The sequence below is a fragment of the Onychomys torridus genome, chromosome 4 (assembly GCF_903995425.1).
Source record: "Onychomys torridus chromosome 4, mOncTor1.1, whole genome shotgun sequence".
NCBI classification, from domain to species: Eukaryota; Metazoa; Chordata; class Mammalia; order Rodentia; family Cricetidae; genus Onychomys; species Onychomys torridus.
The window spans coordinates 43267661-43291668 of record NC_050446.1 but is presented as its reverse complement, the minus strand read 5'-3'; the positions used below and the strand labels follow the sequence as shown (position 1 = coordinate 43291668).

Below are 24008 nucleotides of genomic sequence, written 5' to 3'. Positions count from 1 at the left end.
GAGTTTGGGGAATCCTGAGGAAGAGGGGGAAGAAGGATTGTAGGTGCTGGAGGTGTCAAAGACACCACAAAAACACAGTCATGAAGGTTAATCTACAAAAACTATATAATTGCATGAACCCATAAGGCATTGCAGTTACATTGTATTTTGGTATTTAGAATAGTCTTCATCTTCCAGTTCCTGGCACTTTTAGAAATGCCCTCCCTTAGAAAAAGAAGGGAAGCTCACAAAACTGATGTACTTTCTGAAAGTATTTAATGATAATTTATCAGATATTCCTAGTGAGATCTGTGGGGCATACATGGGTTGCAAAGAGGGTGCCAAGAGAAAGTCAGACAAATAGAGCTTAAGCTTTAAGCTTTTTATGCAGAGAGTAAATACAAATGGTGCCAGAGGAAGTTAGTTTAACCTGTTTACACAGAGAGTAGATACAAAGGATGGTGTGGAGAGGAAGTTAGCTTGCATGGTTTGTACAGAGATTAGATACAAACGGTGCAAAAGGAAGTTAGCTCAAGTTGTTTACGCTGAGATAAGATACTAAGATCAGATGATGTCAGGGCATAAACAACTGGTAAACAAGAATATGAGTATAGGGTGACCTTTAGAATGATTGGTTGATTCCTTTACCCCTTCCTAGGGTTCTGGGGTTTTTTGCTATAAAAGGGGCTTACTGCCTAACAAGTAAGAAGGAGGCTGGGGAACGGGTGAGCTGCATGCACTTACCTTTCCTCAGTTCCAGGCCACCTCTTCACAGGTGACCTAAGTTCCCAGTGGGTCAGGACTCCACAAGATCAAAGATGGAGATAACTGTTTTTATGATTCTGGAGATGATTCTACTGATAGTGAAATTATTAGACCTGTAAGGAAGCACAAGGTGGCAGTGCTTTCAAGTGATTCTGATACTGATGAAGATACTGAAAATTGTTGGTCTGAAATTGTCACACCATCACGCTTACAAATGCTTGAAGGTCATACTGTGGTCACTATATTTCCATCTCAATGTAACTCTGTACCCTCTGTGGCCAGTCTCTTTTTTGGTGATGAATTGTTTGAGATGTTGTGCAAAGAACTGTCCAACTATTGTGATAAAACTGCAATGAAAGACAAACACAAAACACCATCTAGAACACTAAAGTGGTCTCTGGCTACACAGAAGGATGTCAAAAAACCCTTGGTCTAATTATTCTGATTGGACAAACAAGAAACGATACCTTGGAAGACCATTGGTCAACAGATCTTTTTATATGTACCCCTATATTCCCACAACAATGAGTTGCCATAGATTTGAGCAAATAGGGGCATTCTGGCATTTCAATGATAATGCCAAAATGGACAGTCTCTTGGGGAGACTTTTCAAGATCCAACCTATGCAATATTATTTCGTGCATAAATTTCAAACAATATACTGAGAAAAAAAAATTAGAGATACATTTTACAATTGCCAATTGCTGACTTTGCTTCTGTAAACTTGCTTGCATTAGACACTGACCCATTCCCTCCCTGTAAATAAGTAAAATGTTTCAGAGTCCAGACGCCGGCCTTGGAACAAGGTCTGTAATTATAGATAAAAATAATAATAATAAATCTCTGTTTAAAAATTCCCCAAATGGGACCCAAGATAAGGACCATCTGGCGAGTCCAGCAAACTAGGTCAAATGTCAGCCAATCACAAGCCTGTAACTATGTAAACTCCCCTCCAGAGTAACCACTCCCCCTAGACCTCCCCTGAGCCAACCAGTTCACCACGAGTGTTACAAAACTTCCCGTGTAACAAAATGATTGCTGAAATACATGATGATTTTCAAATTGGGCCAAACCTGGGGCACCTGGTATCTTATGCTAATTTTGTAGTTTCTGCCTTTAAAAATGCTTGTAACCGCTGCTCAGGGCTCTCTGACTGACCAGGGCAGAGAGCCTGCTTGTGCCCGCACTGAATATATTCCTCTTGCTTGTTGCATCTGCTGGTTTGGAATCTTGGTTTCTGGGGTGCCCTCCTGCAGACGAAAGTATCCCAGGGGTCTGGGGTCTTTCAATACAAACCAAAGCAATAGTTGTTTTTGGATGAGGGAATGATTCCATGGAGAGTACATTTGAAATTTCTCATGTACGATCAAACAAAAAATAACAAAATATGGTTTACTTGTTTGGATGGTGTACAAGACTGACACCAGCTGTATCTTCAATGTGGAGATATACAGTGCTGAAAGCAAGAAATTGCAAGAAACTGTTCTTTCAGTCCTTGGACCCTATCTTAGCATAGGGCACCATATTTACCAGGAAAGTTATTACAATGCTACATCTACTGCTGAATTGCTGCTACAGAACAAAACTAGAGTTTGTGGGACTATTGGGGAGAGTACAGGCTTACCGCCAAATTTGAAGATGAAAACATCAAGAATAAAGAAAGGCAACATAATAATTTCCAGAAAAGCTTATATTCTTCTAGCATGGACATACAAGCATTTTGATATCATTGTCTGAATGATATCAATAATCCATGACACTTCTGTCTCAACAACAGGAGAAAAATAGAAAAATGGAAGAGAATGTTGTAAAACCCACCTACATCAAGGAATACAATGCCCACATTAAAGGCATTGACTGTGCAGAAAATTCCTTTTAGGTTGTTTCATTCTAAGGAAAATGATGAAGTGGATTAAAAAAAAGCAATATTATACCTTGTAAACTGCAGACTTTTCAGTTCATTTAGAGTGTGCAACATCCTCAATCCACAAGCAAAATGAAGTATGAACAGTTTCTTCTATTGGTGAGGAGAGATTGGATAAGAGATGACAATAATGAAGGCTCTCTGGAACCAGAGACAAACCTGTCCAGCCTTTCCCCTAGGGGTACAAGGAAAGCACCTCAAAAAGATCCACCCCTAAAGGTTGTCTGTTGATAGGAAGCAGCATGAACCTACATGTATTCCAGTGAGTGGTAAGAAAAAAATCCATACAAGACTCTGAAGAGTTTGTCCCACCCATAGAAAAAGAAGAGAATCTAAATACTTACGTAAATTTTGTTTGGTCCTTCTTCATAGAGGAAAATGTTTTACACAGTACCATATATTAAAAAAGCACTAGGAACTTTGTTTCATTAGTTGTTATTGTTTAATTAGCCATTTAATTGTTTTTGTAAATAAAATGTTATAATTATTGAAAAACAACATCTAAAGTTGCATCATGACCTGTAATTATGGTATTTTAAATAACATGCAGTTTACCCAAAAATGTGCAGTTCCTGGTATATGTCTTAGAGATTTCTGTGCAGTACAAAATGTGTTGAAAATGATAAAGCAGCTTGGAGGTGGTGGCACACAACTTTAATCTCAGTACTTGGGCAACAGAGGCAGGCAGATATCTGTGAGTTCAAGGCCAGCCTGCTTTACAGAGAGAGTTCCAAGACAGCCAAGAGTATTACACAGAGAAACACTGTCTCCAAAAACCAAGGGGGTGGAGGTCAAATGATAAAGCAAAAATTATAAACTATAAACTATATGAGAACACAGAATAGCTTATACACTGTGTCTCTCATGTTTACATAAGTTGTCTGGTTATACTCACTCTACTCTGGTTCTGAGAGCAAAACTTAGTCTGTAAGAACATTCCACCTCCCTCAGTCTTAGCAGTAGGGCTTAAATCTCTTGTGTATTCCTGAGAAGAGGGGGGAAATTAGGTGTTACTTTTAGAATTTAACATTTCAGATACAGCTGTAACGTATTATCTAAAATCGAGGAAGATGTGTAATGTTGCTGGTGAATATCATAAGCCTAAGCAGAGCATAGTGAAGGGAAAACAGGAAATCATTGGCATTTCCTTTTTCTACACACTGATCTTAGATAAAGAATCCAGAAGATTTTTTTTTTAATTTATTATATTTGTGTTTTAATTTTCCACATCAGCCATGGGTTCCCCTGTCCTCCCCCTCCCGCCCCCACCCACACTTTTCTTCCAGCCCCTCTCCTCCATTCTCATCTCCTCCAGGGCCAAGAATCCCCTGGAGATTCAATTCAACCTGGTGGATTCAGTACAAGCAGGTCCAGTCCCCTCCTTCCAGGCTGAGCAAAGTGTCCCTGTGTAAGCCCAAGGTTCCAAACAGCCAGCTCATGCACTAAGGATAGGTCCGGGTCCCACTGCCTGGGTGCCTCCCAAACAGTTCAAGCTATTCAATTGTCTCACTTATCCAGAGGGCCTGATCCAGTTGGGGACTCCACAGCTTTTGGTTCATAATTCATGTGTTTCCATTAGTTTGGCTAGATGTCCCTGTGCTTTTCCAATCTTGGTCTCAACAATTCACACTCTTACAGTCCCTCCTCTTTCTCGACAATTGGACTCCTGGAGCTCCACCTGGGGCCTGGCCAAGGATCTCTGCATCCACTTCCATCAGTTATTCAATGAGAGTTCCAACATGACCTTTAGGGTGTTTGGCCATCTGATCACCAGACTAGGTCAGATCAGGCTTTCTCTAGACCTCAGTCTACAGTGGATGTATCATTTTATCATTGTGGATTTCTGGAGACCTCTCTAGCACTTTGCTTCCTCCTGTTCTCATGTGGTCTTCATTTATCATTGTCTGTTATTCCTTGTTCTCCCTTTCTGTTCTTGATCCAGCTGGGATCTCCTGCTCCTCTAAGCTCTCTTTCCCTTGAACATTGCCCTTCATTACTCCCACTGTCATCCAGGTTGTTCATGTAGATCTCATCCATTTCTCTGTCTTGGGCAAATTGATGGATCTAGAAAAAATCATCCTGAGTGAGGTAACCCAGACTCAGAAAGACAAACATGGTATGTACTCACTCATAGTAGGATACTAGATGTAAAACAAAGAAGACTAGATGGCTACATAACTCCAGGGAGGCTATCTAGAAAACAGGACCCTAGGAAAGATTTTCTTACAGGTAGAAGAAAATCAATAAATAGTGGCCCTTGTTTAGCATCTTAATGAATGCAAGGTCCTGAATCTGTCCTCATTTCAAAGATGAAGAGGCTTCCTCAGGGAAGGAACAGACATCACTATGTTGTTGGCCACATAAATCACTGAGTCATTACACACATGGAGCTCAATTCCTAAACATGGTACCCATTCAGTACAAATATCTTAGGGAAGAGCATCTAATATCTGTGACATCTTATATGTTGGATCAAGAGTACTACAAAAGAAGACTGATTTGTTTACATGTTTATGGTCTACTAAGGATTGGGTAGGAGATGAAGCCACATATGCCATTTTCCTTTTTTATTATTTATTTATAAGAAATAATAATTCTTACTTTTTTGTTTCTTTGTTCATTGATTCATTTTATGTACATGTATGTTCCTGCATGTATGTATTTTCATCACATGTGTACAGTACCCAGGAGGCCAGAAAAGGGTATAGAATCCTCTAAAATTGTTGTTACATAAAGTTGTATGCTACCCAATGCCAGTGCTGTGAACTGAACCCAGGTTCTCTGCAAGAGCAAGTTCTCTTAACTGCAGAGACATCTCTAAAGTCCTCTTTCCTTTTCTAACAATACACATAGAATGAATAGGAACATATGAGACCTGCTACATTGCATGAAACATATCACAGTGATATACACTAAGAAGAAAAATCAGAATAGTTAAGGAATCTAATATACCTTATTAGCAACCACATTTAAAAGTCACATGTTGCACACATGTAAAGTATCTAGTCTCTTATGACATCTTATATGTTGGATCAAGAGTACTACAAAAGAAGACTGATTTGTTTACATGTTTATGGTCTACTAAGGATTGGGTAGGAGATGAAGCCACATATGCCATTTTCCTTTTTTATTATTTATTTATAAGAAATAATAATTCTTACTTTTTTGTTTCTTTGTTCATTGATTCATTTTATGTACATGTATGTTCCTGCATGTATGTGGGAAAGGGAATCCTCTAAAATTGTTGTTACATAAAGTTGTATGCTACCATGCCGTGCTGTGAACTGAACCCAGGTTCTCTGCAAGAGCAAGTTCTCTTAACTGCAGAGACATCTCTAAGTCTCTTTCCTTTTCTACAATACACATAGAATGAATAGGAACATATGAGACCTGCTACATTGCATGAAACATATCACAGTGATATACACTAAGAAGAAAAATCAGAATAGTTAAGGAATCTAATATACCTTATTAGCAACCACATTTAAAAGTCACATGTTGCACACATGTAAAGTATCTAGTCTCTTATGAATATTTTCTTTGCTACCACAGCAACACTGAACACTATAGACAGAAACACTTGTGAAACATTCCATGTGACGCAAGGTCATCGTTAAACGTTAGTGGTTTTGGCAGGCACTAAAGCATTAAAGTCTAATTTTAAGTATATCCAGGATGTGGTAGTTTTGGACTAAAGGGTACATTATAGTGCTTATACCACCATCCTCAGAAGTTATTAAACCAATATGGAAGATAGTCATTTTACTGAATCTCCACTGAGCCCTCTACCACAGGGGGAAAAATTAAGGCTTTATTTGTGTATATATTTTATTTGTGTGTGTGTGTGTGTGTGTGTGTGTGTGTGTGTGTGTGTGTGTTAATGTGCATCATGTAGGACAAAAGAGAGTGTTAGATCCTCTGGATATGAATTCATAATTGTTTGTGATGTGCCCAATGCAGGCACTGAGAACCAAACCTGAATCTTTCATAAAATCAATAAATGTTCTTGACTGCTGAACTATTTATTCAGTTCTCAGATAATAATAAATAAAATGATGATGATGATGATGATAGAAATAATAATATCATAAAATATGATTCTGTGTGGATGTTTATAGTATAAGATCATTTCTTCTGAGAAAAAAGTCCCCATAGTAAATTCCAAATCAATGAGTAGAGGCATTTACAGTTGTTTTCATGGTTTCCAAAAATTCTCACTGTAGCCTCCATAGCTTTAGGCATTACTGACCAAAAATTCCTATTTCTAAGATTTTTTTTCAACCATTTTCTGGTATTAAACATTATAAGTTATCTAAGGGATGATTTAAAATATGCATGCATATGCCTGTAGATAAGTAAGCAAATAACAAAAATGTACCTACAGATTTGGGGAACTGTGAAGAATCCTGGGACCAATTATCTATTAACACTAGAAAATGATTGCTTGCCCTGGGCACTGCCCTAAGAGCTGAACAAAATACATGTCATCCTACTAGTCACCTGTGGTATACATTCTAGTCATAGATATGTCTAGGGAGTACCACAAGATATGTTTCCAAAAATTTAAATGAATAAGTTAAGAATCAAAGATCTCAACATAAATCCAGATACACTGAACTTGATAGAAGAGAAAGTGGGAAATAACTTTGAATGCATTGGCACAGGAGACAACTTCTGAGTAGGACACAAATAATGCAGACACTAAGATCAACAATTAATAAATGGGATCTCATGAAACTGAAAAGTTTCTGTAAGGCAAAGGACACAGACAATAGAACAAAACAGCAGCCTACAGAGGAGGAAAATATCTTTACTCAACCCTACATCTGACAGAAGGCTGATTTCCAAAATATATAAAGAACTCAAAAAACTAGACAACAAACTAAATTAAAAATGGAATACATATCTAAACAGCAAATTTTCAATAGAGGAATTTCAAATGGCCAAGAATCACCTAAAGACATGTTCAACATTCTTAGCCATCAGAGAAATGTAAGTCCAAATAACCATAAGATTCCATTTTACACCTGTCAGAATGGGTAAGATTAAAAAAAAAAAAAACCCACAATAGACAGCTCATGCTGATGAGGATGTAGAGCAAGGGCAATACTCCTCCATTGCTGTGGAAGTCCAAACTTGTATAGCCACTTTGGAAATCAATATGAAAGTCAATTCTCAGAAAATTTGGACTCAAACCACCACAAGACCCAGATATACCACTCTTGGGCATATACACAAAGGATATGCAATCATACCGCACAGATACTTGCTCAACCATGTTCATAGTAGTTTTATTCATAATAGCCAGGAAATGGAAACAACCTAGATGTCCCTCAACCAAAAAATGGATTTCAAAAAAAATGTGATACATTTACATGATGGAGTATTGCTGTAGAACAATCTTTTTGTACACTGTGAATATGTATTACTCTCATTGGTTAATAAAGAGCTGACTGGCCAATAGCTAGGGAGGAGAAGGTTAGGTGGGACTTGTGGACAAAAGGAGAGTATGGGGTAGAAGAGGGTGGAGTAGCCAGAAGATGACTCAGAGAGAAGCAAGTTGAACATACTGTGCTGAAAAAAGGTACCACTATGTGGTAGAGCATAGATAATAAATATGGATTAATTTAAGTTGCTAGAGCTTGTTAGTACCAAGCCTTAGCTATAGGCAAAACATTAAGTCTCTATGTGGTTATTTGGGAGCTGCCAGTGGTCCAGACAGAAAATTCCTCCTACAAATTATTATTCAGCTGTTAAAAACAATGACATCATGAAAATTGTAAGTAAATAGATGGAACTGGAAAAAATGATCCTGAATGACATAACTCAGACTCAGAAATACAAACATGGTATGTACTCACTCACAAGTGGGGATATTAACTATAAAGTAATGGATAATTATCTACACCTATAGACCCAGACAGACTAGGTTCAAGGAACAAGGAAGGTTCAAGAGGGGACAGCTGGATCTCTCTGAGAAGGGAAAATAGAATAGACTTTGTGAGTGGGCTGTGGGTAGGTGGGGATGGGAACTTTAGTGATCAGATTCGGAGGGGGCCAAAGGGAAGAGTACTGAAAGAGATTACTGGAGGGGGTGTGCATTTCAGAGTCAGATAAAAACCTGGTGCAAGGGAATCTTCAAGGATGATCCCAGCTAACGCTCCCAGTAGTTGCATATATTAATCTGAACTGGCCATCTCCTGTGACCAGGTAAGACTTCAAGTGAAGGGACTGGGACACCAACCCATCCACATAACCTGTCCTGCCTATGGTATGTGCCGAAGTAAGGGTGGTCTAGCAATTGGCCAACCAATGACTATCTAATCTAAATCTCATGCCAGGAGAGTAAGCCCACCCTTGACACTGCCTCAAGGACCAGGACCCACAGGCTGGATGATCCAGAGACCAGGATAAAACCAAACACAACCAGGGGTGTGGGGGACATGCTAATGTAATGATCAATGATCCCTGACAATATTCTGTTGTACTCACATTGGTGCCTTTGTCCATTTGTCATCAAACAGGCTTCCTCCAGCAACTGATGGAAACAGATGCAGACCCACAGCCAAACATTAGGTGGAGCTTGGGGAATCCTACAGAAGAAGGAGAAAAAGGACTGTAGGAGCCAGCAGAGTCAAGGACACCACAAGAAAACCCATAGAATCAACTAACCTGGCCTCATAGGAGCTCACAGAGACTAAACCAACAACTAGGAAGCCTGCACGGTATTACTTAGGCACTCTGCATATATATTACAGTTGTATAGCTTGGCCCTCTTGTGGAACTCCTAACAGTAGGAGCAGGTGCTGTCTCTGACTCTTTTACCGGCTCTTAGGAACCTATTCCTCATACTGGATTGCCTTGCCCAGCCTTAATACATGGGAAGGTGTTTAGTCTTATTTCAACTTGAAATGCCATGTTTTGTTGATATGTGTGGGAGATCTGCCCTTTCCTAAACAGAAGTAAGGAGTGGATTGAGATGGGAACAGAGTGGGGATTGGAGGAGAGAATGAAAGGGAAACTGTGGCCAGGATGTAAAATAAATAAATTAATTAAAAAACATAAAAACAAAAAATGAATAAGTTAATTTTGACTAATGGTAAGTTCTAAGATGTAAGGAAGATTGAATATTATGAGTGGGAGTATAGGAAAGGGTTAAATTGAACTGGTTGCTGGAGAACACTGCATTAAAGAGATCTTGTCCATCACAGACCAGAAAAGGTCAGAGAAAGTATGGCTGATCTTCTTACATAGGCATGAGTTTAAACAGTTGTATGAATATTGAAAGATGACAGCAGAGGTAGGCTGGACCACATGAGCTTCACATGATGTGATAAAGGCTGTGAATTTTCATCTGGGAATGTTACCAAATGGGATGAAATAATTTAATTGATATTGTAGGTGATCCTTCTGGCTACTAGTAGAGTGAAAATGTAGCAAGTATGTAATATTATAATCTTGAAGCTTTTGCAATGGTCTAGACGAGGCTGGCTAGATATTTAGACTAGGATAGCAACTTAAATAAAGGGGGTAGAAGAGAAAAGGAGTTTTACAGGACACATTTGATGTGCCAAGGGTATACTCTTTACTCATTGTTTTATTTTATAGGCATGTGATTTCAGATCATCATCCCACTTAGCAGAGGAGAACCAAAACATAACACTATACTCTAGAACTCATTGTACTACAGTTTGCAGAGCCAGAATCCTAGTCAAGCTCTGCCTATGACCTGCAATGTTGACAGTATACAAGTGTCAGTAGCTAACTACCAATGACTGTGCAACAGAGACTCACTAAAAATCAAGTGTCTTTATAAGCATATTCTTATTTTAGCTAATACAATTGACTAATCTTTAAATATTCAAGAGTAATATTAGAAAATAGAACATTCAAATCTGCTTTGAGGAATAAAGATAGAATCTCCTATACTCTCAAAATATATCACATATATATTTTTCTAGTCAAATGGGAAAATGAAATAAAAGCCTTTACTCTTTCATTAATCATTATGTAAAGAAAGATTCAGTTTATCCTGAGGGAACAAAAAATGTATAAAAATGGGGGGGGGGAATTACCTCACACCAAAATATGTATGTACTATTAGTTCTTGTGTTTTTGTTTACGTGTAACTAGAAGTTCATGCCCCTATAGGAACAGGCTTATGAAAATGCCTGAGAGAGTTTCAGTTAGGAGACACTGTCAAAACATGGAGCCCATCCTGTCCTCTGTGCAGGAGTTGTCAGAAAGCCCTCAAATGTTCTGTGGCTGAAGATGAATCAGCAAGGATCAGCCAATTGTCTGAGTAAATTCACATTTGGAAATGATCTCACCCACTTCAGCTCAATATACCTACTGGGGAATCGAGAAGAGATGCTGCAGTCACAAGAGCCAGCAACCAGCCCTTCCTATTGGACTCTCCCTGGGAGACAGGCCTTGTTCTTCATAAGGAAGGTGTCCATTGGCCAGTTCCAGGGGAAAGTGTTGAATGCCTGACTGTCTTTCCCTGAAGGTCAGTTAGGTCAAACGTGATTGCACTGAGACACTTCTGCACTGCCCTGTGATCGCTCTGTTATTATTCATGCTTCAAGATTCTCTGCACATCATGCCAGGAACAAAAAAGAAGCATCTTTTTAGAGTGTTCTTTATCTCATTACATTTCCTGGGGAAGTTGGTTTAAGTATTAAGTTTTAAGTATGCTAAAAGCTGACCTGCAGACCTTGGAAAATTCCGCTGCTGCCTAAAGGGGAAGATGATTTAAATTGTGTACCTCACATTCATCATAAGCATGGTTTTTTTTTAAAGGATTAAAATGGAAGAAGATTACATTTTAAAAAATTAGAACTTGAGAGGATTAAAATATATTTAAGTTCAGTCTCACTTTTTTTTTCATGATTACACACATTTACAGGCAATAATATATTCAAAGTTATATGAGAAGATATTTAATGACAAATGCAGAATTATTTTAAAATCAGAATGTGTACTCCCATACCACATTACCTCCTTGCATAATTTCTTGATAAATAATAAATATCAGCCCAAACACCAGCAATCAATATGTACTAAGTAAAAATGTCAAGTCATATAATTAGACATTTCAAGGACATGGTGTAAACACCTACTAAGACTGAATTCTCATAATTTTCTTGGAAAAGTGGCATTGCTTAGTTCTTAAATATCATATATAAATCACTTCTTTAATGAACTTTGTCTTTTAACCTTCACTTAAAATACAAACAAGTGTATTCTGACATTGAAGATGCCAAATAAGATACATCAACAGAAATTAATAGGCAATAGAACCTGATGAATTCTCCTGGAGAATATTTTCATGATGGAAACTTGGCAGCTGTCCTTGTGATTAATCATAATAATGCACAAACCCTTAGCTCTGCATAAACTGCCCTGTTCCTTCTTTTTTAGAATATTCCTTTCCTCCAAAGAAAATTAACTTCATCCTTTTGTGTAATATCTCCACCTACATTTCTCTGTCCAAATTTCATTTTCCCAAGATCCCTTCCACCACCAAAGGATAAAGCAAACTTATTCTTTTTTAAATTCTTTTCAATTATTTTGTTCTTCTAATCCTGTCTTAAATGTACAATGTTGATATTGCCCATGCTTTATGTAAACTACCAAGAGCCCAAGTATTCCAAAATGATTGAATCACAGGCTTCTAGCAGACAAAAGAGGCTGTGGACAGTTTATAGATCTTCCTTGATGCTAGGTAGGGAGGAAGTACATCAGACATGTACATCAGTTAAGATCATCAGAAGCAAAGATACTTGAAAATGCAACCACTGGATTATTAGTTAGAATGTGTAATGAAAGTTGTGTTCCTCAGTGAATAAGAAACACTCAAACTTATTAACTTTCATGGAACAATTAAGTGAACATAGAAAAGGGTTAATCATATAATTCAAACGTTATTTTCAATGCACTTGAATCTGATGATTTACCTGGTTAGATACAGACTTCTTTTAGACCACTGAAGATGAAAATTCCCATGTTTGTATGAAGGCATCAAGAGGGGTAGAACACTATTAGATGTCTGTGACATTCCCACTGAATAAGTTTCCCCACTAAATTACAATATCCATGCCAGAAAGGCATTTCTGTTCCCACAAACTTGCAAAGTTTGCTTTCATACTGAGCAAACAGGACTACAGACAAAATATATGCAAGCCATAGTATTTCCTATAAGTAATAGTTTTCCATTCTTTCTTCTATAAAATAAGTGTATATTAAGCAATTATCAAGGGTGGAGGGATGGCGGCTCAGAGCATCCGCTGCTTTTCCAGAGGACCCAAATTCTGTCTCCAGTACCCACATGGCACTTCACAACTGTCTGTAACTCCAGACCCAGGGAATCCATCATCTGTTTCTGGTCTCCAAGGGCACTGCATGCATGTGGTGCACACACATACACACAGGCAAAACACACATGCACACAAAAAAAGAACTGTAAACTGTAAAATATAGTCACCTGTTTAAAAAGAAATTACAGGGTTGATGGACACCACAGTCAATAGAACACTTGTTTTACATAAAGACATGAGTTCAAGTCCCAGAACCTGCACAACAAAAGATAGGCATGGTGGTGCATGTTTGTAAATCTGGTGCTTGGAAAGTGGACACAGGCAGATACATGGGGTTCCACTGGCCAGTCAGATTAGCATCTGGGTGAGCTACAGATCAGTGAAATTTGACATCTCAGGAAATAAGACTGAAAACACCTGAAGGACATCCAAGGTTGATTTCTGGCCTCCACACACATACACATTCATGTGCATACACTCATACCCACATGTGTATCCTCACATATGTGAACACAAGTACACCTGCACATACACTATTACACAGCTTAATGTTTTTGAATACTTATGAACATGGTATTTAATATTATTGATTATATAAAACATAATTTTCTAGGGATCAATGATTATACGTTAATCCACTGTTGTCTTATATCTAAAGATTGGTTTATACCACTTACGGGAGATTAAATATTTTAATGTGTTTTCAAAATATATTGTCTTTTAAAAGCATTAGTAAAAGACAAAATTTTCATTGTTTTTCCATGTTAAACACATTGGACAATAACAAAACCAGAGTTTCTTCAGTCTCCGGGTGCTATTATTGGTTGATATATAATGTACATTGCCACTGAAATTAGAGGTGATTTTATCATACATATTAAGTATGCTGGCAGAATAGTTCCTTGTTGGTGCAAAATTACTCACATTTGGAATCTTATTGCCAGTCTTGCAGAAAGAGAAATGATTTCAAATCTGAAGATATTTGCAGCTGTTCATCTAGTTGGAAAATCACTTCTAAAATTGCCATACCCGAAATAAAAGGCATCTTGGGACTAATTGTTGCTCACAATAATGTCAGAGCATCTCTTTGCAAAAAAATCTCTTCATCACCATTTCACGAGTCTGACCCCACCACTGAAATTATGAACATCAATCAAAATTCCAAGTTGGGGCTGAGCTCTCCCAGATTCTGTTCAGTATTGTCTAGTAGAATTGAGTACTCTCTACACTCACTTTCACCTCAGGTCCATGGAACTCTGCAGCAGATGAGTAGAATACAACAGCGTGACAAGACTGAGAACACACACACACACACACACACACACACACACACACACACACACAGTTACATGAAAGATGCCATCTGGAGATGTGGCATACAGAGATATGGAAAAAGATGCCATTTGATCTTGTGGCAATATGGGATCAAGTTAGTAAGGGTTTTACAAATGTCAGACTGGTGGTGATAACTCAGGTTTCTGAGAGGCAGATAAATGAGGGGTTTGTAATGCATTAAAAACATTCAACCAAATACACATTGTGACTAGCACTTCTTGGTCACTGCCCAGTATTCTTACCATCTTTTCTTTCTCTCACTTATAAAAGGCTGCAAAGATGAAAGAGGAGGCAGAAAGAGTATACAAACCAGAGTGGGTGGAGGACACCAGAAATACAAGTCCTTCTAAATCAATAGGATCAAAGCACATATGAGCTCTCAGAGACTGAAGCAGCAAGCACAGGGTCTGCACCAGATCTTCTGTGTATATATTATGGTTTCCAGCTTTGTATTTTTATGCAATTCCTGAGTGTGCAAGAGATTGGGCCCCTGTTTCTGTTCCTTCTCTGGGACTCTTTTCTCTCTGCTGGCTTGTCTTTTCCAACTTTGATGGGATAGTTTTTGTTTTATCTCCCAATTTTCTCAGGGTTTCCTTAAGATGCCAATACTCCCAGACTACAGGAAATTATCTAGTGAACATGACACTCATATTCCCAAGAGGTGGAGTGGGTGGTTTTTGGTCTTCTGGTGAGTTATAGATGTTCGTCACCATTTGGGGGCATTGGTTACAAATTGTTATGGATCATGGTCATAGAGAAAGCTACACAAAGGAGATTAGATTCAGGGATCTCTTTCTGAGAAGAAAGTGGGGTTACATAGTATAGAAATGATGGGATACAAGGGTGCATTGTTGAGTCTGCTTTTTAACACCACAAGTCTCAAATGTTTTACATTGGTATGGATTTTTGTATACTGATACAAATTTAAGGTTATTTTTGTTATACTGTATAAATGTTTCTACTCTTATTTAAGGTATTGTACTTATGCATCTCATTTTAAAAGGTAATGTAAAGTTTAGTCCTTGAAAGCTATTTAGGATAATAATGAAAGACAGGTTAGTAGTTAGTTGTCTGTAACAACCAAACACATAGTCGTGTTAGGTATGCTTTCAAGGTCATACAGACAAATATTTTAGATAAATAGGTGATCTTCAAACACTTCAAAGACCTACAGAATCTGGCATTTAAAATGTTTTAGTAACATAAGGCTTTTCATGACAGTGAGGTACATTTGCTCATGGCAGCACCAATGTTCTTCAGAAAAGGAAGATGGGCATTGAAAAAACTCCATATGGAATTTGTTTTCTTCATGGAAAAAGCTAGATATTTGGGCAAGAAGCTACCCTTGCCTTGACTGCTGACAGTGTGCTGTCCAAACTAGACAAGCAGGACACAAAATAAAGCAACTGCTGAAGTTTCCCAACACAGTGTGGGACAGTCCTTCAAAATTTTCTTCTTCACAGAAAAGTCTGTCAGATATTCTAGACCTGTAGGCCAAAGATGGATGCCCCGACATTGCAAAGGAACCTTGCAATCTGTCCAGGCAGCCAGCTGTTTCTCTCATTTCTATAGTCTTGAGAGTGGCTTGCACTGTGTTTCCTGTTTACTCAAGTAATATTACATCCTTCTCAGGTCTCTGATGGAGACAAGGTAGTCATAGTTTTCCTTGTTACAAAACTCAAAAGATAAACTCACAAAAGAGGTATAAAATATGTAAGGTTGAGAGACAAAAAGCTTAAATTGCTTATCTAAGAAAATGTTTTTTAAGGTCTAAAAGGTATTTTTAAAAAAGTAATACAAGTTATGATAGAAAATGGTTTGGTATAAAACTTTAAATTCATCAAGATAAGATAGATAATAGAATATTATCTCCAAATATGCCAAATACAAATCGACTGGATATTATGAATGCAATTCTTACCTAATAATTGTTCTTATTGTTTATAGTTTTGTTATGTTAATTAAAACCTTCCCTTGTTATTTAGACAAGAGGGGGAGAAATATTGCAGAATATTCCTTTACACTGTGTAAAGATGTGTCACTGTGATTGGTTTAATAAAAAGCTGAATGTCTAATAGCTAGGAAGGAGAAGTTAGGTGTGACTTCTGGGGGCAGAGAGGACTCCTTGAGGAAAAAAGATGGGATTCCAGCCAGATGGAGAGGAAGCAGGAGGCAGAGTACAGAGTAAAGGTAGTCAAGCCACATGAAAGAATGTAGATTAAAAGGCATGTGTTAATTTAAGTTATAGAACTAATTCAGAACAAGCCTAAGCTAAGGCCCAACTTTCACAATTAATAATAAATCTCTGTATCATGATTTAGGGGCTAGGAGTCCAAGAAAGTCTGCTACAATCACTTTTGAATAAAAGAAAAATATGAATAAATAAAAATGAAGGGGCACAAAGGAAATGTTTCAGTCACTACATAGAAGATTTTCAAGATTTTTCTTATATCAAATACATTTAAATATTTTTTACAATCCAGCTATGTGTACAAAAGAAGATTTAATTATTTATTTCAATGATACTGAATTTTCATTTCTTTGAATCTACTCATAAAGATGTATTTGTTGGCCAAGTTTTACAGTGGACTAGGAATGTGGCCTTGAACAAGTCTCTCGATGTCTGCAATTCTCCAAATAAGAAATTGGTGGGTGGGACTGGAAAAGAAATCAGACAAAAAATAAAATAAAAATAAACAATAATCAGACCTGGGTCAGTCTAGACTACCCAGTTCAGGTGACACAGTCTTCAATAAGGTCTGCACCCTCAGGGAGTGGTGGTCTTCAGCAGAAGGGGCATGGCTGTTTTCAGCTCCCAGTACTCACAGATGTCCACATCAAAATGTGAGGCTCACTGTTCAGTTCTGAACTTATCAAGCTGGATTCAAAGTCTGATGTCTTAATTTTGAACTCCAACCAAAAAAAGGCTTCAAAGAAGCAAGGTTATAAGGCAAACAGAAGGAGGTAAAATGAGATTTTGAAGAGACATACACACTCTGTCCTTTTGCTTGTTTTAAAGAGTGATGAAGTAAAATATACTTTATAATCGTTCTAATGGTATTAAAATAACAAAATAATGGACTAAATGTGAGTGTTTAGAGAAACTAGAATAGTTTATAGATTTCAAGAACAAGAAACTCATTAAGAATGTTGTCATGCTGGGCAGTGCATGCCTTTCATCCCAGCACAGAGGTAGGCAGATCTCTGAGTTTGAGGTCAGCCTGGTCTATAGAGCAAGTTCCAGGACAGTCAGGACTATACAAAGAAATCTTATCTCAAAAAAAAAAAAAAAAGAAAAGAAAAAGAAAAAGAAAAAAGAAAGAAAGGAAGGAAGGAAGGAAGGAAGAAAGAAAAAGAAAAAAGAATTGTGTTATAAAGTGTTAAAGTAAATTGTTTCTATAATTTATTGGGCATGTTTTTAAATGGACTTATTAAGCTTCTCAAAAAGAAGAATAGTTAATTCTTATATAAAATCTAACAAAACATACAGAAGTCATATTGGATCTGCTACCACAATTATATCACATACATATTTTTTTTTTTGTTGGTTTATTTTTGTTTTTCAAGACAGGGTTTCTCTGTGTAGTTTTGGTGCCTGTCCTGGATCTCACAGTCTCACTCTGTATACCAGAGTGGCCTTGAACTCACAGAGATTCACCTGCCTCTGCCTCCTAGGTACTGGGATTAAAGGTGTGTGCCACCACCAACCGGCTCATACACACATTTTTTAAGATCAGCTTTCACTTGTCACTATGTAGGCCAGGCTGATCTAGGACCAGTGCATCACCTAGGCTAGCCTTAACTCTAGATCCTCCTGTGTCAGTCTCCCAAGGCCTGATATTACAAGTATGTGTTACAAGACCCACAAGTGCCTGCTCTTGAGACTCTTTCTTCCTGTTGGGTTGCCATAATCCACTGCGATATGATAGTTTTTGTTTCATCTTATTATATTTTATTTTGTCATGTTTGGTTGTTATCTTTTAGAAGCTTGTTTTGTTTTGTTTTGTTTTGTTTTGTTTTGTTTTGTTTTGTTGGAGCTGAGGATCAAACCCCAGGCCTTGTGCTTGCTAGGCAAGTGCTCTACCACTGAGCTAAATCCCCAACCCTGCCTGTTCTTCTTTAATGAGTGACAGAAAGGGAGTGGACTCGTAGGGTACGAAAGGTAGAGAGGAACTGGGAAGAGTAGAGGGAGAGGAAACTCTGATCAAGACATTAGGTATGATAAAAGTATCTATTTCAATAAATGGAAAAAATGAAAAATACATTGCATCATAAAAATGAAACAAAAAACAAGTATATGTTATAAAACTCACATATGTATATACATGTATATATATGCATATACATATGTATGCCATTGACTGTACCTGGACTTTAGTGAGGTAGAGGCTAGTGCAATATACAATTGTTTTTGAAAGGCTATTTCAAGATTATTGTAATTTTGCTCTAAAAGTCAACTATCTTCTCCATAAAAATTGGTTTTAAGACAAAGTAATACACATCTTTTTTTTTCCTATAAAATTAGAAATCTCACATTCTTGTCTAGCTGCAACCCCTGTAAATATATAAAATAAGGTTCTTAAGTAGATGGCCCTTCTCATTCCAGTGTCCCAGGATACAGAATGACTTCTGGCCAATAGCAATATCATATAATTAAGTTGATGGAAAACAAGAATATGCCCATGAATCACCTAGAAGAAGCTCATGGTTCAAGACTACTTGATTTTAACAGGTAAATAGGGAAACTGTGAATAATCAACAATAGTAGTAGGACCATCTTTTCTAAATTATTGAGGCTTAATTTTACTTAGTACAGAGATCTTGAGAGTTAAGATCTCTCATGGTAAGTTTTCTTTTTAATAAAGAAGCCTTTGAACAACTGTATTTGAAGGTCTTAGTTATAAAATGAGATGCTTCAGGGCTAGAGCATCAACAGTTAAGAGCACATATTGCTCTTTCAGAAGATCCTAGTTCAAATAGAAGCACTCACATTAGGGGGCTGACAACTAAATGCCTATAACGCCAGCTCTAGGAAGGCTGGCATCTTCAGGCTTCTCTGGTCACCTGTACTCATGGGTGTCCACCCTGCACCATACACATACACAGTTAAAAATAAAATCTTTTGTTTTTGTTTTTGTTTTTTTTCAATGAGAAGTCTCTTTGTGCTTTTGGAATTTAAACATGTTTAAACTATCTAGCCATGCTAAATGTGTTACAATTTTACCAGCAATCAAAACCATAACGAAAATAGAATGTATGGGGGAGGTGTGTTTGTTAACCTTGATTATCAGCTTAACAAGGTCACTGACATCACCAGGAGACAGACTGCTAGGTGTGTGCTTGTCAGGGACTGGGCTAACTAAGACTGAAAGACCCATCCTAAATGTGGGTACTTCCATGGACTGGGGTCCTGTGCTGGATAAACAGGAGAAATGTAGCTGAGCAGGGACAGTTATGCTTCACTTCCTGACTTTAGACATCATGTGACTAGCTGCCTTAAGTTCAGGCTACCATGCCTCCTTATAATGGAACACCCTATACCTTCTGACTGTAAACTGAAATTAACTCCTTAAGCTCCTTCTTGTCAGGTGCATGGTCACAGCAAGGACAAAAGTAGCTAATATATGGAAGAATACCACATTGGCCTTAAAAACAGAACCCAAGATTTACTGGGATATGGCAATGGCACAGAAAAAAAAAGTTATTCTGGACACTCCCAAAGACAGGATTTTTCACAGTTAAACACCATGAGATGTAAGTCAGTCTCAGGATGGTCCTCTGGAAATGTCCTGAGAGTAACAATTGAACTGTTGGTACTTAACACCTAGTGTTTCCAATTTCTTTTTATCTACATTTTAGTCAAGAAGCCAGTGGTGAGGCAGCCACCCTGAGGCCATGAAGCAACAAGCAGGAGGATGAAACTCAGAGTACAGCTCAATGGTACAGGATTGCTTTACATGTACACAGCTGAGTTTGACACCAAGCACCATAAAACCAAACCAAGAACAAATGGCAGGATGAAAGACATGGGCTGAAGATGGTCCAGAGGAAGAAAACTGAGCTTAGGCCAGTAAGGATTAGAGGTTTGCTGGATTGACTCTGAAGTTCTCCCTCCAGACAATCACATCACTGTGGAAACCCAAAACACCTTTAATTAAGCTGGTGAATACCATGTTACATCTGATGTGGGGCCAAACTCGTACTGCCACCATCTAGTAGGAGGATCTTTCCTTGAAACATTGTAAGAATAGTTTCTAAGCAAGTATTACAGAAGCATTCGTTCTCATGGGCAATTATTTAATAACATATTAATGAATAATTTTATAGGTGATTTAAAATTATTCCCCAAAGAACTCCACCAAACCATAGTAGATGCAGCTCCCTGGACATTAGTACATGGTGAACCCTATTCACTGCACTATTTGTTCATTTGGCAAACATTTGATGACAGTAACCACTGTCCTAACAGAAGAGACACAAATGTGAAAAACTGTTCTTGACTATAAGAGACTTGTTCTTCAAAAGATGTTAAGACAGAACTTTTTTAAACGATACATATTTTCCAAACCCTGGCTTCCTATGCTGTTTATTTCCTGGTAATCGATGCTTTAAAGCACAGGGAAGCCCTATTACATAATCCACATCAACACAGTCTATATCACTTAATATTTAGAATACAACTTAATACTTCGAAAATGTGGCTCAACATTATGTCAGTATGTTCTTTATGATTCTGGGGTGCAGGGCAGGGAATCAGAAAATTGCTCATTCCATCTACTATAGAACTTGTTTTCCCAAAATCTAGACTACTGAAAAATAGCAAATGTTTAGTGACATTATAGTTTGTCTGAGAAAAAAAATTAAATCTCTGTAAATCCAGCCCATGTTCTAGTATGAAACAAACAAACAAGCAATTGTTTACTATATTGTGATAGCAAAATTCCAGGTGAATTTGAGGAAAACCATGTTCCATTCACCTCTTCTGCATCAGTTTAGACATGTCTAACTCCCTTTAAGAGCAGTTTCCTTACTCATTAAGTGACAGGAGGAATTAGATCACTGTGTTCTTTCCTAGACCCACATTCTCTCATTTCCTCACCCTGGTCTCAATGTGGTAAATTAGCAGCAAAATCCTAGCTAAGAACAGAACCTTTTTAAGTATTTTATTTTTAAGTAGTGCATGGCTGCTTCTATATTTCAGTTGCCTCAGAAACTATAGAGCTTAGTCTACAACCCATGTAAGACCATTATTTCACATATAATTAAATAATATGATGTCATGGTATGCTAATATGATATCATCATCCTCAGATTCACGATGGAAGACTGGATTTACTGTTTGTGGGTCTTAAGGATGTAACTTGTATTACATACACTTGAGATAATTGATTGATAATTAGGTAGTTAGTGTACATATTTTTTAGATATACTGTTTAAAATATTCCCTCAGGTTTCAAGGAGTCTAACAAAGACCACCCACCTACCCCCCCAAAAAAAGATAAAATAAAACAAGAATTCCCTTGGTGTATTCATAGAGATTGCTTTCAAAATCTAAAAATTATTCACTATATGCAGAGCTAATAAGAATATTAATAACCTGTTTTTCAGTATAGGCAGTAAAATTATGATATCTGACATTTATCTGCAAACCACATCGACGTTCTCAGGTGAACATCAGGAGTTAAAAATGCATTAAACAGTTTAACCCAGCACAGTCTCAATTTGATCTCAAAGAATAATTCTACCATCATTTTGCTTACAAAAATGTGCTTAAAGTATGAGAACACTTTACAAACCCTTCAGTTATTACTCTGCAAAACAACCTATGCCCCCAACTCTCATTTCCTAACGGCACATCCCCCTTTACTCACCACAATGAGTTAAAAGCAGACCAAAGCTCTCAGCAGCGTCCTTTGCATTATGCACTCACTGCCTCGCCGTCCTCTTCACTCCAGATGTGATGCTCCAGAAGTTCACAGAAGGCAATTCCTCCTCTCGGTTTTACTGCACACTCCAGGAGAGGTACCTTGCACTTGCTGGAAGATTTAGCTTCCATGCTTCTGGTCATTCTTCCCACCCACAAAATGAGACCTATTTCTGGGCTATTCATAACTCTCCTTCCAAAACATTTCAAAGGAGAAAAACAATGCAGGGTTCATGATTTCCATGCAAAATCCCAGCCTGCCTGCCTGCTTGCTGCTGCCAATACTTCTTATTCTTGCTGGTGATGACATCGTACAAGCTCCCCAGCACTGATGCTTTGTTATGTAAGTCTGTCTAGGTCAAGTGTAGGAGACTCACTACCGGCCTGTGGAAACTCATGGAACTGTTTCTTCAGATTAACACTTCAGGGGCTATGGAGGATGCAGGAAGCTGAGCTTTAACTACATACATCTTTTGGGGTAAATATTTTTTTTTTTGCATGATTCGATGATTTTTTTTTATCCTTTGGTCCTGGTAGGTTCCTCTCAGCCAGACTGAGAGGTGCAGGTAGGCATTACTAAGAGGTTCCAGTTAAGTCAGCATGCTTGAATAAGCATTGGAAGTCTTGCACTGACCCCAGCGTTAGGACACCAGTAAAAACATCATAAATGGAAATTTGCTAATCAAACATATTTTCTGGGGTGTTGATTTTATGCTTAAACCAAATATGGTCTGTTTAATCTGAGGCATTGCAGGAGAGCTTTGTTAGATATGGTTATGAGCTCGAAAAGACTTACTGCAGGTCTTGGCGCCGTGTTGCCCTTGACTCTAACTGTGAATTCGCTTGTCTTGGAAATGAGCTCTGTGGCTGCTGCACTTGTCTTCTGTCTCGCCTGTTTGTTACAATGGAGCTTGAGTAACCTGGTACTTAGGGGACTTCCGCAGATAATAAATCCTGCCTGCTTAGTCTCAAGATGAATACTGCTGCAGTGTGAGTGTCATTTGATACTAGCACTGAATGAGGCTGGGTTAGCTGTGTTGGGTCCGAAGCGGCTGTGCTTAGGAGATCTGGAGGGACGAGCCCTGGTTTGATGTGAACAGTTACTCATCTAAGAGTATAAGGGAAAACAGAATAGCACTGATTCTGTTTCAGGCTCTCTCTCTCTCATACTGTGTCCTGCTGCAGGAAGTAGTGAAAACAGCAGCCCCAGACTGCATGCTGCATAAAATGCAGGGCAAGTAGCAGGGTGAGGTTGCTGCAGCAGTGTAAGATAGGCAGGGAATTTTCATACAGTTAAACTTGAGACAATAACACAACAGAGTGCACCGTCTCTGAAAAGATAGATGGATTTTAAAAGTTGGAGGTACGTTTGAGTGTTTGGCTTCCTTTGTGTTTTTTGACAAGCGATATTCTGTGATTTGTACTATGTGGTAGGAGTTAAGGACATAAAGGCTCTGTAAACTCTCTCCATGAGCTCAAAGGGCTGAGTGAAAAGTTGACTCATTTTTTGCTTGGGTGTCTCCAAGTGAGTGCTGGTACAAGGTGGACTAACTACACATGTTCTCTAGGTAGACTGTGGAAAATCGCATGAGATACTGTGCATTGTTGAATTAAAAGAATGAAAACCAGTGCTTTGGAAATTAATTTCCCTAGGTGTCATTTCACACTGCTAACCATGATTAACAGGGGCGTGTTGATCACTTATGACAGAAACAGGCCTCATTTTCCCAAATCATTTGAAGAGACAGTTATGGCTCCCTAA

General features: G+C 38.0%; 1 long non-coding RNA gene across 4 annotated transcripts in view; it reads right to left on the bottom strand.

Annotated features, from left to right (window-relative positions):
- Positions 1 to 22699, bottom strand: part of LOC118581485 — a 53122-nt gene extending 30423 nt beyond the window's left edge. For 2 of the 4 annotated variants that reach the window (XR_004944699.1, XR_004944700.1), the window contains exons 1-2: positions 9161 to 9242; positions 724 to 857 (exon numbers count right to left, since the gene is read on the bottom strand). This is a non-coding gene — a long non-coding RNA (uncharacterized LOC118581485). Of the gene's footprint in view, positions 1 to 723; positions 858 to 9160; positions 9243 to 22193 lie in introns of those variants that run through there. The other 2 variants (XR_004944702.1, XR_004944701.1) reach the window with 2 other exon arrangements.
- Positions 22700 to 24008: the final 1309 nt, after the last annotated feature.